The sequence below is a fragment of the Mastomys coucha genome, unplaced genomic scaffold (assembly GCF_008632895.1).
Source record: "Mastomys coucha isolate ucsf_1 unplaced genomic scaffold, UCSF_Mcou_1 pScaffold9, whole genome shotgun sequence".
Classification (NCBI taxonomy): Eukaryota; Metazoa; Chordata; class Mammalia; order Rodentia; family Muridae; genus Mastomys; species Mastomys coucha.
This window is the reverse complement of record NW_022196915.1, coordinates 27,664,297-27,678,957: the sequence shown is the minus strand read 5'-3', so window position 1 is coordinate 27,678,957 and position 14,661 is coordinate 27,664,297. Positions and strand designations below refer to the sequence as shown.

The following is a 14,661-nucleotide window of genomic DNA, read 5'->3' as shown; positions in this document are numbered from 1 at the left end:
AATGTGGTACATCTACACAATGGAGTACTACTCAGCTATTAAAAACAATGAATTCATGAAATTCTTGGAGAAATGAATGGACCTGGAGAATGTCATCCTGAGTGAGGTAACCCAATCACAAAAGATCACACATGGTATGCATTCTCTGATAAGTGGATATTAGTCCAGAAGATCAGAATACACAAAGTACAAACCACAAACCAAGAAGAAGGAAGACCAAAGTGTGGATACTTCATTCCTTCTTAATAATGGGGAACAAAATACCAATGGAAAGAGTTGTAGAGACTAACTATGGTGCAGAGACTAAAGGAAGAACAATTCAGAGACTGTTCCACCTGGGAATCCTTCCCATATTCAATCATCAAATCTAGACACTATTGTGGATGTCAACAAGTGCTGTATGACAGGAGCCTGATATAGCTATCTCGTGAGAGGCTCTGCCAGTGCCCAACTAATACAGAAGTAGAAGCTCACAGCCATCCATTGGACTGAGTACAGGGTCCCCAATGAAGAAGCTAGAGAAAGGACCCAAGGAGCTGAAGGGTTTGCAGCCCCTTAGGACGAACAACAATATGAACTAACTAGTACCCTCAGAGCTCCCAGGGACTAAAACTCCAACCAAACAGTACACATGGTGGGACTCATGGCTCCAGTAGCATGTGTATAGCAGAGGATGGCCAAGTCAGTCATCAATGGGAGGAGAGGCCCTTGGCCCTGCGAAGGTTCTATGCCCCAGTGTAGGGGAATGCCAGGGCCAGTAAGCAGGAGAGGGTGGGATGGTGAGCAGGGGGAGGGGAGAGAGAACAGGGGTTTGTTTTAGTTTTTGTTTTTATTTTATTTTATTTTATTTTTTTGGAGGGGAACCTGGTAAAGGAGGTATTGTAAATAAATAAGACATCTAATAAAAAAAAGAAAAGTAGATTAGGGGTTACCCCTCCTGTTCACATTTTGTCTAATTTCCACCCTACAGTTAAACATGGAAACAGCTAGGCATGATCTACCCCAGTTACCAGGCAACAGGCAGGTCTGCCTGGCTCTCTATAAAAGGGGCTGCTTCCCCTTCCTCACTTTCTTGCTCTTGCCTTCCTTATCTCTCTCTATCCTCTCACCCCTTTCCCCATCTCTATTCCCTTCCCCACTCTCTCTCCATGTGCTCATGGCCAGCCTCTACTTCTCTACTCCTCTTCTCTTCCTCTCTCTGCTTTTCTCTGCCTCTGCTACCCTCTTTACTCCCCTTCCGATGCTATGAATAAACTGTATTCTATACTATACCATCATGTAGCTGGTTCCTTAGGGGAAGGGTACCTTGGCATGGGCCTGCAGAGGCACTCCCTTCTCCCATACCTCACCACACATCCATCAAAACATATTCCTCTGTCTTTATCTTTTTATAAACACATCACCTCCCACAGTAATTGTCAAAGCCAGATAAAATAACCTTAGTCTCAGTCATTTATTTGGATGCAAGTTGGGGATAAGCTTAAATTGGTTTTACTACAGACTTTGTCTCAAAAAAGAGCGTGAAAAGGGAGGAGAGGAACATTGTGTGGAGGGGAGAGGACAAAAGAAAGAGAGAAAAATGGTCAAAGGCTTACTTGAACAGAAAGTCTCCAAAAGCCAAGGGATGTGCACTTTTTCATTGAATTATTCATTTATGTCCATCTGATCAGAGCCACCTCTCTCCTCTGTTCCCAGTCCCACTCACCATCCCTATAATTCTCCCCCATTTCCCTGTCCCCTTTTCCCCAGGGAAAAGACCCTCCTCTATCACCCAGTACCAACCCACCCTGGCACATCAAGTTGCATCAGAAATAAGTGCATCCTCTCCCACTGAGGCCAGACAAGGCAGCCCAGCTATGGGAAAAGAGATCCAAAGGCAGGTAACAGAGTCTAAGTCAGATATAGACCTCACTCCAATTGTTAGGGGACACATATGAAGTCGGAGCTGAACATCTGCTACAAATATGTAGGGGGCCTAGTTCAAGCCCCTGCATGGTGTTTGGCTGGTGGTTCAGTCTCTGTGAGTCCCTATGGGCCCAAATTAGCTGACTCTGTAGGTCTTCTTGTTGTGTCCTGATCACTCTTATTCCCTCACCCCTTCCCCCAACTCTTCCACAAGACTCTCTGACCTCAGCCTAATGGTAGGCTATTGGTCTCTACATTTTTAGATTTAAAGGGTCATTGAGGCTTGTAATATGGCTTAGTGACAGAGCTTGTGGTAATGTAGGCATGGCCTTTGTCCAATGTCCAGTGTACAATGGATGGAAATAGGTTCATGTCTGGGCAGATCATTAGATTTTTAAGTTATTGAGTACAAAAAAAGAACTTCCCTCAAGTCTATAGAAGAAGGAATGGATATGTTTGGAATTTAACTAGTCCAGATCATACTATAGACACAATGGAACACACAGGACTAACAGTGTTTTCAAAATTCTAAAGACAATTTTATTTGTGTTGTTGTTTTTGTTGTTGCTGCTGTTGAAAGGGGGCATAGAGAGACACGTTCCAAAGTCTAAAAGGCAATAACTGCCAACTCAGATTATTAGACCTTACATTCCCAATGGTCATGACTGAAGAGGAAAGAAAATATGTTCACTATTAAACAATGCAATGGAATTCAGGATCACTAAGCCAGAAACTGTTACAAGTACAGAGAGCATAGCTACTATCAATCTCAAATCATTTTAGACTACATATGCATTTATGGCATATGATATTCTATTGGTCAAGAAAGTAAAACATTAAACAGAAAAATATCTGAATCAGTCTAGACAAAGTCCCCAAGCTCTGAACAATGAAAAGTGGTTGAAGTACAACTTGTGAGTTAGCCTAGCTATAAAGTTTGAAAGCTCTCCCAGGCTGCAGGCTGATTTGTTCTAGTCATTTGTTTTCTCTTTGTTTTTTTATTTAAAAGACCTCACTTTAACTTTATGCAAGCCAGTCTACTTATTTCAAATTCTTATAGTTTTATATTAACTTTATATTATCTATATATGTTATCAATGGTTGTTTTAGGAAAACTAAACTTGCTATTAAATTTTTATTTTCTGGGGGCAATGTCCTGTAGACTACATATAGGAGGAGGCCTGTAATCTGATCTGTTGCCAAATCTATTGTTTCTGAGTTTGCTTTTTTGTGTGTGTGCTTTTCACAGTCTCTGTGTAAGGTATGACTCCTAGTAGGGCCAGATAAAGTTACTTAATTGGGAGCAAAAATAATTTTATGGGGAAAAAGACATAAATGAATCATAATGCAAGAAGTCCCCTACAAATGTAATACATAGAGACCAGAAACCTGAAGCAAAAGACAGAACAATGGTGAAAACAGCATGAGGCTCAGCTTTGCTGGGCTGTGGCAAACCGCTGTGCTGGCTTCATGGCTCTCATTGTTTTTCACTACTCACAGCTGCACCAAAATGGGTTTCTGTAACAGTGTACATCCTATGTGCGTGCCCCTTTCCTGTCCCATGCTGTCCTTTTCATATCTCATAGTTATTGCAGACTCATTCACATTGTCAGTCAGAGCCGGCAGTGCCACCTTTCCTAGGAAGAACATGTGTGATCTCACAAGGACTCTTCTGAGAGGCCCTGCCTCTGCAACACTACCTGCTCATGCTGGCATTTGGAGCTTTAGTAGAAATGTTTTCTCTGTGTCTTTGTGAGAAACAACTAACCACTACTTGGCTCAACTTCCCCCACCCCTTCATACTAGGTTTCAATAGCTCAGGCTGGCCACTTGCTTGCTGATCATCTTGCCTCAGCCTCCTGAGTCCAGGATTGGACCACCACAATCTGCCTGAAAGTCCTTGGTTTTGGTACATGACAGCTTACCTGGAGAGCCCCATGCCTCAGGTGGCTCCAACATGACTGTTCAATAGCTTACCACACCTATTGCTAACAGCACAGTGGCTGGAATCAACTTCTACTGGGGCATCTTGATGAAATCATGATCACTATATATGTCATTTCTCTTTGTTCTATCACCACACACACACACACACACACACACACAAACACACTGTGGATCTTCCCCAGGTACTTGTTCAGTTCAGAAGACTAATCTTTCTTCTTCTGCCTTCATGTGGACCTAATTTGTCAGTAGCCTTTTTTCTCTCATCTGGCTGAATAGAAAGACTTTAAGGGGGGGAAGAGCCATTTCTGGGCAGTGTTTGGAGAGTGAATTTTCAATTCCCCACAGATAAGGTAGTGAGAGGTGTCTCACCGTTACAAAAATCAGACACCCAGAAAGGTTGGGAACTCAGATTTGTTGCACCTGTGAGACAGCTGTGCTAGTTCTCTGAGAGGCTGGGCCCCAAACCAGAGTGTTTCACAACATGTATAGGCTATTTATAGGCTATTCAGCATCATTTTTGACCTTTTCTGTTATGGGTGGGTTCAAATTTTAGCATATCCTACTGAAGACTATTAACAGGACTTTCTCTTCAGCAAGTATGTTTATAGAAGTGGGGACCAATGAGATTAGAACAGCTATTTTGCAAGTGCACACTTCTCAAGATAAGGAAAGGGGCTTCAGCTGATGCAGGAAGTCCACAGAAGTGCAGAAATGGAGCACGGTATGTTAGCTTTGGCTGGTAAGTGCAGCAGGAAGTTTCAACTGATTTCATTCTTATCATAAAAGGGAGAAGCAGGTCTCTTGCTCTGGACAGGGAAAGTACTGAAGGGCTTTCCTGTGTCCCAGGACAGGCTTCTGGAAAGCTCAGCTTCTGGTAAACAGGGAGAGTTAAATAGGGAGGCAAGGACAGCTCTGTGTCCTTACCATTCCCTATGAATCCTTGTACCCTGGACAGCCTTTGACACCCTTTGTGATCACCAGCCTTTTAAGGGCCCTTCCTTCTATTTTTGTTCACTACCTATAAGTTTAACTCACAGACATGTTAACAAGACTGCAATGGCTATTTGGGAGAGAGATTAGAGAACATACAGAGAGGGAAATAGAAGCTGCCCTTCAGTCTTAGTGTGAAACAGAAAGAAAATGGTCCTGGGGAAGGCACATTCAGTCCTGGGCAGAGTACAGTGAGTTTCATGGAAGTTGGGCTTGATCTGGGCCTTCCAGGAATGGAGTTACAGAGCTGGAGGCCTGTAAAAAGCAACCTGGCTTCCATGTTTTCCTTGTTTCTGCAGTAAAGGATTCCAGAACATTAGTTTTGGTGACCCAACAACAAAGAACTGTCAAGGCTACAAATACTGTGCCGGGAGCTCTCTGCTGTCACTCTGTGGAGGACAGAAAAACGACAGAATTAGACAGGCATGAGAGAAGTGTGCCTAAGCTAAGGGCATCACTGTATGTGTCTTCCAACAGATGCCTTTATATACAGTGGCTGTCTGACATAACAGGGAGGGTAAAGTGTCCTTGGTCAAGGCCCAAGATTACTATACTTTATAACAGGACAAGGAGGAGGTCTGGAGAGACCAAAGAGCCACTTGCATGCAGTGCCCCTTTAGGCTGTTAAATAAGAAATGTGGGTGGTAAGCAGTTGTCCCATGTAGCTAAAGAAATTTAAGATGTAGTAGTCCTGGGGGAAAGAAAGTTCTAATAGGGGAATGATAGAACAAGGTGATTATGGAGAATGAAAGGAGGTAATAGGGGAAAAGATTTAAAAGGGGAAGGTGTCAGAAGGTAAGGCATTACAAAGCCATATAAAAACCAAGTATCTCATAAACTTCCTACACACATACACACACACACACACACACACACACACACACACACACACACACACCTATAAAATATGTTTAATGGATTTACTAACGGAGATATTGCTTCTCCCAAAGCCATAAGTTGCCAAATAAAAATTCCTGTGTCAGGTGTGAAATACTTCCCTCAAGCTGTTGGTCAAGGCTATCCTAGAGACTTCCCAAAACAATACAGGTCATTGTTCTTGATTACTCATCAGAAGGTTATATGAGAACCTACTGCTGAGGACACTACATTTTGGTGGCAGGACTTGAAGTAACAAAGCTGGCGGTGTAGCAGAGCTGACTAAATATCAGAGAGAAGGGATATGCCTCGTCAGGAAGCCATAGCCTCCCTCAGATGAGCACTGATTGACAAAATAAACACAAGTCCTGATAACCCTTCCCCAGTATCATTGTTCACTTGAGAAACTAATGTTTACTTGCTCTTAGAAAATCCAGAAGTGTCCCTTTTACCTATTAGTAAATTGATAGTGACACAGAATGTTACAGGACCTCAAGAAAAATTACAGAAAAGTGAAAAAAGTCGGAGCATGGGAGAACTGCCTTCTTAAAGCGTCTTAAAATTGTGCCCTATAAAACCTCCTGAGTCTGCCTTCTCTTTCAAAGAGAAGACATATTTTTCTATGAGTCATAACGTCTTCCTTATTTTCCCAAGCCAGACTTGAATAAAAATGTCTCTTCCACCAACATCTGTCTCCTGGTTTTTGACAGAGACATCTGGTAGTAGAAGCCTCAGGTACAGTTTATACTACTGACCTGGGAGATTCCTCCATGCTGCCTAACTTCCATAGAACTAGAAGGTGCTATGCAGGATGTTGTGTTTATAAAAAACAAAGACCCGAAGATATGTTTGATAGAGGTATGGTGACTTAATGACAGTAACAAAAGGAAGGCTAAACATATATTTAAGGCAGTGGTCTTCAACTTTTTTTACTGTTGTAAATCTTTAAATTAACACTAAAATTCATTATTTACCAAGGCAGGATAGAATGAAAACCTTATCCTAATTGGAAAGTGTCTTTGGAACCTTAAGTCAGGCTGTCTTAAGGTAAGGAGGCAGTGAGGTGGGAATGTCCCATAACAAATATGGCAGATGATCCTTAAATAAGATGGAGCTGAAGTTACAGTCAGCTATGTGTTTGCCCTTAGCTAACATTGCACTGAAGCAATAGCATAGGAAAACCTTATCTGAGCACAACAAAGATGGCAGACTTCCCCCAAAAAGATGGCACTGAAAGTCATGTGTTATAACTTAGGATGGAGTGACAGAAATGAGGCTGTGTATCTTTGAATGGAATAGCAGAAGCATGGCAGAGACAAACCTACAGACAAATAGAAACAGCACAGTGCAAGGGATATGAGGAGCAGCTTGGTGGGAGGCCTCAGGAGCAAGGAAGCATAGTCAGTAGCTCTGCAGAGCAGAGTACTGGGCAGGGGCAGAGAGTAGGTAAATGAGCAGTGGAGCCATTTCCCAGCCAGGGCCAAGCCAGTTGGCCTGGCTACCGTGGAGTCAGATCAGGCAGGAAGCAAGAGAATGAGTGAAAGCCTAAAGCAGAGCCAGGGGGCAGGGAACCCAGAGCAGAGAGCAAGTGGTGAGAGAATGGGGGCTAGGTGTAAGCCCATAGATCACTGGCAAGAGAGTTGTACATGTTTGTTTTTAAAGAGCCAATAAGTGGTCTTTTAGAGTTATTTGTTGGTGGGTATATTAGGGGCCAAATTTAGCCTCTGAATTAGACCAGTAAGTGTGGCAGTAAGAGCTAGCTATCTGTCCATTCTGGCATCCAGAGGATAAATGCTGTAGCTAGAAATGCCAACCAGATCACCAGGTTGTCACAAAGTGAACTTGGGGGCTGAGCTCAAGGCCACTGCCCTGAGCAATGGCCAGAGAATTGATCACCCAGCATCTAGAAAAGGAAAAGGACTTAGAGCAGAAGGGGAAGAATATCACCTACGGGAAAATGTCCAAGAGCAAAGGGTTAGTGGGAAGACCAGTCATAAAGACTGTAAATGCCTCTGTCCCCAAGGCACCACTGTGTGGCTGGAAGCTCAACAGCCCTCACCTCAGATCAGAGGACATTTACATTAACCAGTGGGGAGGAGGGAGCTTACCAATTTGCCAGTTTGGAAGGATAGGTCTAACAAGCGATCCAATATTGCTGGAGTTCCATGTGGCAGCGGGAGATGTGAACCTGTGAATTTCTACTCTGAGTTTCACAGCATGTTGCCTGGGGGAAATATGAACTGTCTTAGCCACTTGTGAATACTGTGTATTACAGTAACAACCAGCCTGGTAAGATATGCCCAAGGGTACAAAAGTAGCATGAATATCCTGGAGTTTACCCCAACATACAGCATGCTTCACAGAAGGAAATTCATGTCTGGTACTATAAATCTGACCAACAGCCTTTGGCTGGGGCATACATAGCATAGATCCTAGAGGTGAACCTACTACAATTATTTTTGCTATAAAACTGCCTCCTTCAAAAGGTGTATGTGCTTAAAGAAATGTTCAAAGTCCTTAGTGGTCAGGGAAATGCAAATCAAAACAACCCTGAGATTCCATCTTACAACAATCAAAATGGCTAAGATCAAAAACTCAGCACATGTTGGAAAGGATGTGGAGAAAGAGGAATACTCCTCCATGGCTGGTGGGATTGCAAACTGGTACAACCACTCTGGAAAGCAATCTGGAGGTTCCTCAGAAAATTGGAAATAGTTCTACCTGAAGACCCAGCTATACCACTCTTGGCATATACCCAAAAGATGCTCCACCATACCACAGAGGCACTTGCTCCACTATGTTCATAGTTGTCTTATCTGTGATAGCCAGACCGTAGAAACAATCCAGATGCCCCACAACAAAAGAATGGGTACAGCAAATGTGGTTCGTTTACACAATGGAATACTATTCACCTATTAAGAACAAGGACATGGGCTTGCATGGAGGCAGCGGCGGGTTGCCTTACTTCTGGAGAAATTAAGTGTAGCTCGCGCAGTCGTCTCACCAGCAAGAAGACACACAGACACTAGGTTCCTTCTGCAGCAACGTTTTATTGTCCTCATCCATAGGGAAAAAAGGTCGAGCCCAAAATCTGCACTGCTTATATACACCACAGTGCGGCGTGTCTGCCCATGATTGGCTGTTCACTCATTACCCTACGTAACGCCCCGGGATGGGCCGTGACATGGCGTCTTTTTCACTCTATGCACATGCGCAAACAGTTCTCTACGCTCATGCGCAAACAGTTGTTTACTAGGAGTTAACAGCTGAAGTAGGCGCCATCTTGCCATGGCGAATTTCTCTCCAGCTTCACCGCTCCCCACAATTAAGGCTGGGCTGAAAGATGTGTGGCTGCTGAGGGAGGGATCTTCCCCACTGGCCAAGCTGTCTCGAACCCCTGCGCCCCCCCCCCCACCTGCCCCTCCTTGTTAGCCCAGCTGCCCCAACAGGCCCTGGTAGCCGAAGGTCTTCTCCATGGCTTTGCAGGAAAATAAAGTTTTAATTCGCTACTCCCGCCTCACTGCGAGAAACAGGGTACTGCTATCCCCTGGTTCCTTCCTTCTACTTCTGTGTTGGGCCTTATCCTGGGGCTAGAGGAACAGTTTGAGCCTGGCTCAATTTTTGCGACTTGTCTTGGTTATTTCTGCTTCAGGAGTGACTCAGCATGACCTGTCCTAATCATTTTGGCTGCAACAGGACCTACAAGACCTAGTCGAACCCTTGCCTGCCCAGCAACTGCTAAAGTAGAATAATCTCATAGTCCCCATCAGATCACCCCATACCCCTCGTCATCTGCTCTATATAAAATGAGAGACTGGTGCAATAAAGTGAGTTCCTACTTCGACAAGACTCCCAGACTGGTGTGGTTTTACTCGAGTCGCCGACACCCACCATCCCGCTCAGCCCCAGAGAGACCCGGAGGGTCCCGGCTTCTCGGCTTCTCTCCTTGTAGCTACCTGACAGTAAAAAAGCGACACTTCTGGAGCCACTGAAGCAGCGCACTCATCCAAACACTCACACCTTTCCAAAATCTGAGCGGTCTGTTCAACTAGCACATGTGATTAATGGAAATAAAACGAAAAAATTTTGAAAAACAACGAAATTTTGGCTTCTACCAAGACTGGAGTAACCTTTCCCTCAACAGGCCTCTGTATCTTGTGCCTGAATTCCTAGGAGGCCCCAGGAAGTCTACAATTTAGCTACCCTTACCCACCCCTTGCTCCCCATTCCCCTACTTCTCTACTTCTCTACACTCATCTCATTTGTGTCTTTTTTTTTTTTTTAATCTTCAGGGAAAGTAGAACTGCAAGGAAAACGCCTCAAGATTGAACACTTGGTCCTCAATAAACAAAAGAGTTGAAAAATACAGATCTGAAATATTCTACCTCAGCTCTGATGGAAAGTGTTAGATAGCCTGCTGGCTCGGTATGGTACTGTGGAGAACTATGAACAAGTGAACATGGAAAGTGAGACGGCAGTGGTCAACATCACCTACTCCAACCGGGAGCAGACCAGGCAAGCCATTCATCATAAAGCTAAATGGCCACCAACTGGAGAACCATGCCTTGAAGGTCTCCTACATACCTGATGAGCAGATAGCACAAGGTCCTGACGAGAATGGGCACAGTGAAGGCTTTGGGTCTCAGGGTCAGCCCCAGCAAGGGTCACCTGTGGCAGCAGAGGCTCCAGTCAAGCAGCAGCAAATGGACATCCCCCTCCAGCTCCTGGCTTGAAGTATGTAGGTGCTATCATTGACAAGGAGGGTGCTACTATCTGGAACATCACACAACAGACTCAGTCCAAGACAGATATGCATAGTAAGGAGAATATGGGAGCTGCAGAGAAGGCCATCAGCGTGCCTTCAACCCCTGAAGGCTGTTCCTTGGCATGTAAGATGATCTTGGAGATTATGCACAATGACACCAAAAGGGCAGCAAGGCACCAAGGAGGAAATTCCAGCTTCAACAGCTGGCTGGGTCATTGGCAAAGGCGGCAGAACAGTGAATGAGCTGCAGAACTTGACTGTAGCCTAGGTGATAGTGCCAAGAGACCAGATCCTGGATGAGAATGACCAAGTCATTTTTAAGATCATTGGACATTTCTATGACAGCCAGATGGCTCAGTGGAAGATCCCAGACATCATGGCTCAAGATAAGCAACAGCACCAGAAGGATCAAAGCAACAAGGCACAGGCATGAAGGAAGTGACCCTGCCCTTTCCTGTCCCATTGGCTCCAGATCAGCAGGCTGAACACAGAACTGGAGAGCAGGAGCAGGGCTGGTGTACTCTTCCCAGCAGGCCTGAGAATGGGTGGGAATCAGAGCATTTGGGCCTAGCTGGAGATCAGGTTTATACACTGTCTAGAGAAAAATGTTCCAGTGAGGAATTCTGATCTCTCACCCTCAATTCAGCCAGCTGGCCATAGTCCACCACTGGAATATCACCAATGCAATTATAGCTTGGGTTGCTTTTAAACGTGGATTGTCTTGAGGAAGTTCTCCAGCCTCCATCAGAAGAATGCATCAGATCACAGTAGAGAAGAGAAATAAAATTTCCTTCAGGTTTTATAAAACCTCTAAGGATGGTTTGTTTCTTAACCCCCAAACCTTTCTAGCCTTCTGCTTTCTTGGTTAACTCATGAAAATCCCTCCCATTCTTAAAGTCCTGACCCATATATTACCTATTCCTGCATCCATTTACACAGTTTTAGCCTTATTGCTATGAAGTGGAAGAGGGACAGGAAGGAGGGCAGGAGGGCTAGAACACAGCTTTGTTTACAATATTAACTTTGAGGAACATTTGTCCTGTATAGTTTAATCTGGTTCTTTAACCAGCCATTGGGAACAGCAAGATATACAGGAGAAAGTTAATAATTAAAATATGCACTGATCTGTGGGGTGATGAGCTGTGCACATGCAGCCTGGTCCCTGGTCAAGCACAGGATTTGAACGCTGGTGACCTGGTAGGTGACTTATACCTGCAAAGAATGATTCCTGGCTCCTGTCAAAGCTACAGCCTCCTACAGCTCCTACACACACACACACACACACACACACACACACACACACAGGTGTGTGGCCATCAGTCACATAGAAGCAGCACCAAGCCTTCCCACATGCAAATAAGGTTTCCACAAGCTCTCAGATCAAGCCAATGAGAAGTACCTATTGTCAGAACCTTACCCATCCCAAAACTGTATATAAGAATCCTATTTGAAAGGATTAAAAGGTGCAAGAACTACCCTGTTGTCCGAGAGCTCCTGTCATAAGAGCTGTAACACATGGGAAGAGGTCTGCTCTCTCAAAATGCTACCTGAAGCTCCACTGCATTCCTCACTGGCTAGTCTGCCTCTCGCTGGCCCAGCCTGACCAGACTCAGTGCAAAGCAGCATAGACTGAGACAGCACAGAGGAGACAGAGGTGGAGCCAGCTGCAAAAATGACTTCCCCTCCCTGCTTGCACTTGCTCCCCTTTGCTGGAACTCTCAAGCTACATGAAAAGCCTCTGGTACACAGGCCCACATCTGGCGACCAACATGGGGTTTGAACAGTGACACAACTGCACTGAACAAATACCGAGGGAAATTGAGGCCCCTGCCCTTCCACTCTGGAGACAATCTTTCTTTTCCCATTGTGCTTTCAATCGGTGCCATCTCATGAATTTAGACAAGTTAAAGGGGCAACTGAAGCCTACTGGCCAGAGCTACTCTCTGGTGTTGACTGAAGGTCCCTCTGGCCTCTGTCTAAATCCCAACAGCCCATGGCAGGCATTGGCAAAGACTCTCTATCTAACTTCTCTTTAAAACAAAAAGAAAACCTGGTAATGCAGCAGCCACTTACAAGCCACAGGGCAGCTTCCAGTTCTTAAGTCTGTGGGAAGGCTTTGCATTTTGGATCTCTGTGGAATCCCCCAAAGTCAAATAGGCCAAGGAAACATTCCCATTGGACAAAGCATCTCTCCTCTATTCTGTCATGGGCAACTCACCATCACATAAAAAATCGCCCCAGACCAGGGAAATCTGTGCCCTACTAACACACCATGGAATAAAGATAGCCAGAAAACAAGCCTCCTTGTTTTAGGAGAGAGTCCTTCAGATAGCGCCATGCATGGCCAATGATATTTATAGCCCAGACTCATGGATCCGAGTAGCTTCTCTCATCAAAAAAAGAGATACCTCAGAAAGAAAAACCCTATAATACCCTCCCATGATTTTTTTTGCCAATTGTCTTAGTCAGGGTTTCTATTCCTGCACAAACATCATGCCCAAGAAGCAAGTTGAGGAGGAAAGGGTTTATTGAGCTTACACTTCCACATTGCTGTTGATCACCAAAGGAAGTCAGGACTGGAACTCAAGCAGGTCAGGAAGCAGGAGCTGATGCAGAGGCCATGGAGAGATGTTCCTTGCTGGCTTGCTTACCCTGGCTTGCTCAGCCTGCTCTCTTATAGAAACCAAGACTTCCAGCCCAGGGATGGCACCACCCACAAGGGGCCCCACCCCCTTGATCACTAATTGAGAAAATGCTCCACAGCTGGATCTCATGGAGGCACTTCCCCAACAGAAACTCCCTTCTCTGTGATAACTCCAGCCTGTGTCAAGTTGACACACAAAACCAGCCAGTACACCAATCTTAGCTGCAATTTGGCCATGCATAGGACCATCTAAAACAGGACAGGCTAATAGCAATGCAGCTCCTGAGCCCCCTCAGTCAGATGAACCCAAAGATCAAGGCCCTAAAAACCACTCTATTTCAGGTCTCACAGCCCTTACCCAACTAATAAGGGAAATAAAATTCATCTACCCACCCCTGCCTCCTTATGTCTTAGAAGAGACACTGAATAAACCATCTGCTCCTCCTGCCCCTCCCTCTCCCACTCAAGGGCAAAGCTCCACTAAAAAAAATTAAATTAAATTAAATTAAATTAAATTTAAAAAAAGCAAAGGAACTACACCTGGCTTTCCCCTTATTTCATGTCCCCCATTCAACAGAGAGAAGTATCTCTCCTCTGCCTTCTCCAAGCCTTAAAAGCAAAATCCTTTCAAAACTCATAGACAAAGCCCTTCCTAATTCCATAGTTCCTTACCTCCAACCATCTACCACACAACTTTGTAATTTTCAAGACTCTCTTGCAAAAACTAACCTTGTCTCCTATGCTACTCAGGAATCTTATATGGAACTAGAAACCCAAACCACTCAAACATTCATGGTTCGTATCAACCCCAGTCGAAATAAACCCCTTAATTGATACCCACTCCAAGCCTCAGTCTTAAAACAACTCAGGCAGGCATGTACCCTGGACAAAATCTCTCCTACAGAGCCATATTGCCAACTTAAATACCCCCCCAAGATTGGAGAGATATTTGTTGTTCTTCCTTCCTTGGTCCAATGTTTTTGGAATGGGAAGCCTTATTTCAAGATGAATGCAGTCAATAAGTCAGGCAAACCTGGGACAGAGGCAACACCCTTTGGCCAGGAAGACTTTCCTGCTGGAGCACAGCAGGCAACTCAGCCAGCAGGGTACTATGAGCAGGCCCACCTCTGTGTAACTCAAGCTTGGGGTAGGCTCACTCCAACCTCAGGGTCACAAGACCCCGCTCCTCCCTGCTCTCTCTCCACCAAAAGCCCAGAGAACTCCTATCTGATTTTCTTCTCAGAACTAAAATGAACCTAGAAAGAAAAATTCCCAATCCCACAGCCAGAGACCTCCTTAAAACCATTATATGGGAAGGCATGACTTCTGAATCCAGAATTGCTTGCCAGGGACTCTGGGAGGAACAGCATGATAGGTGGGTTGTGGCAACCAGAAATATAGGAACCGTGTCACACCAGATTACATCCGTGGCTCAGGCAGGCATCTGTAGCTGCAGTAAAAACAGAAGGAATCTGCTTCAAATGTGGAGAGACAGGACATTGGAGAAATGAATGCCCACAAAACTCTCTCCCCA

At 44.8% G+C, this 14,661-nt stretch overlaps 1 long non-coding RNA gene and 1 pseudogene across 1 annotated transcript; both read left to right on the top strand.

The window, feature by feature from the left end:
* The first annotated feature begins 8,989 nt into the window (after positions 1 to 8,989).
* Positions 8,990 to 9,567, top strand: LOC116085234. Its single transcript, XR_004116455.1, has 2 exons — positions 8,990 to 9,252; positions 9,371 to 9,567. It is a non-coding gene; the product is annotated as an uncharacterized LOC116085234 (long non-coding RNA).
* A 215-nt stretch (positions 9,568 to 9,782) lies between these two features.
* Positions 9,783 to 10,726, top strand: LOC116085190 (annotated as a pseudogene).
* The last annotated feature ends 3,935 nt before the right edge of the window (positions 10,727 to 14,661 follow it).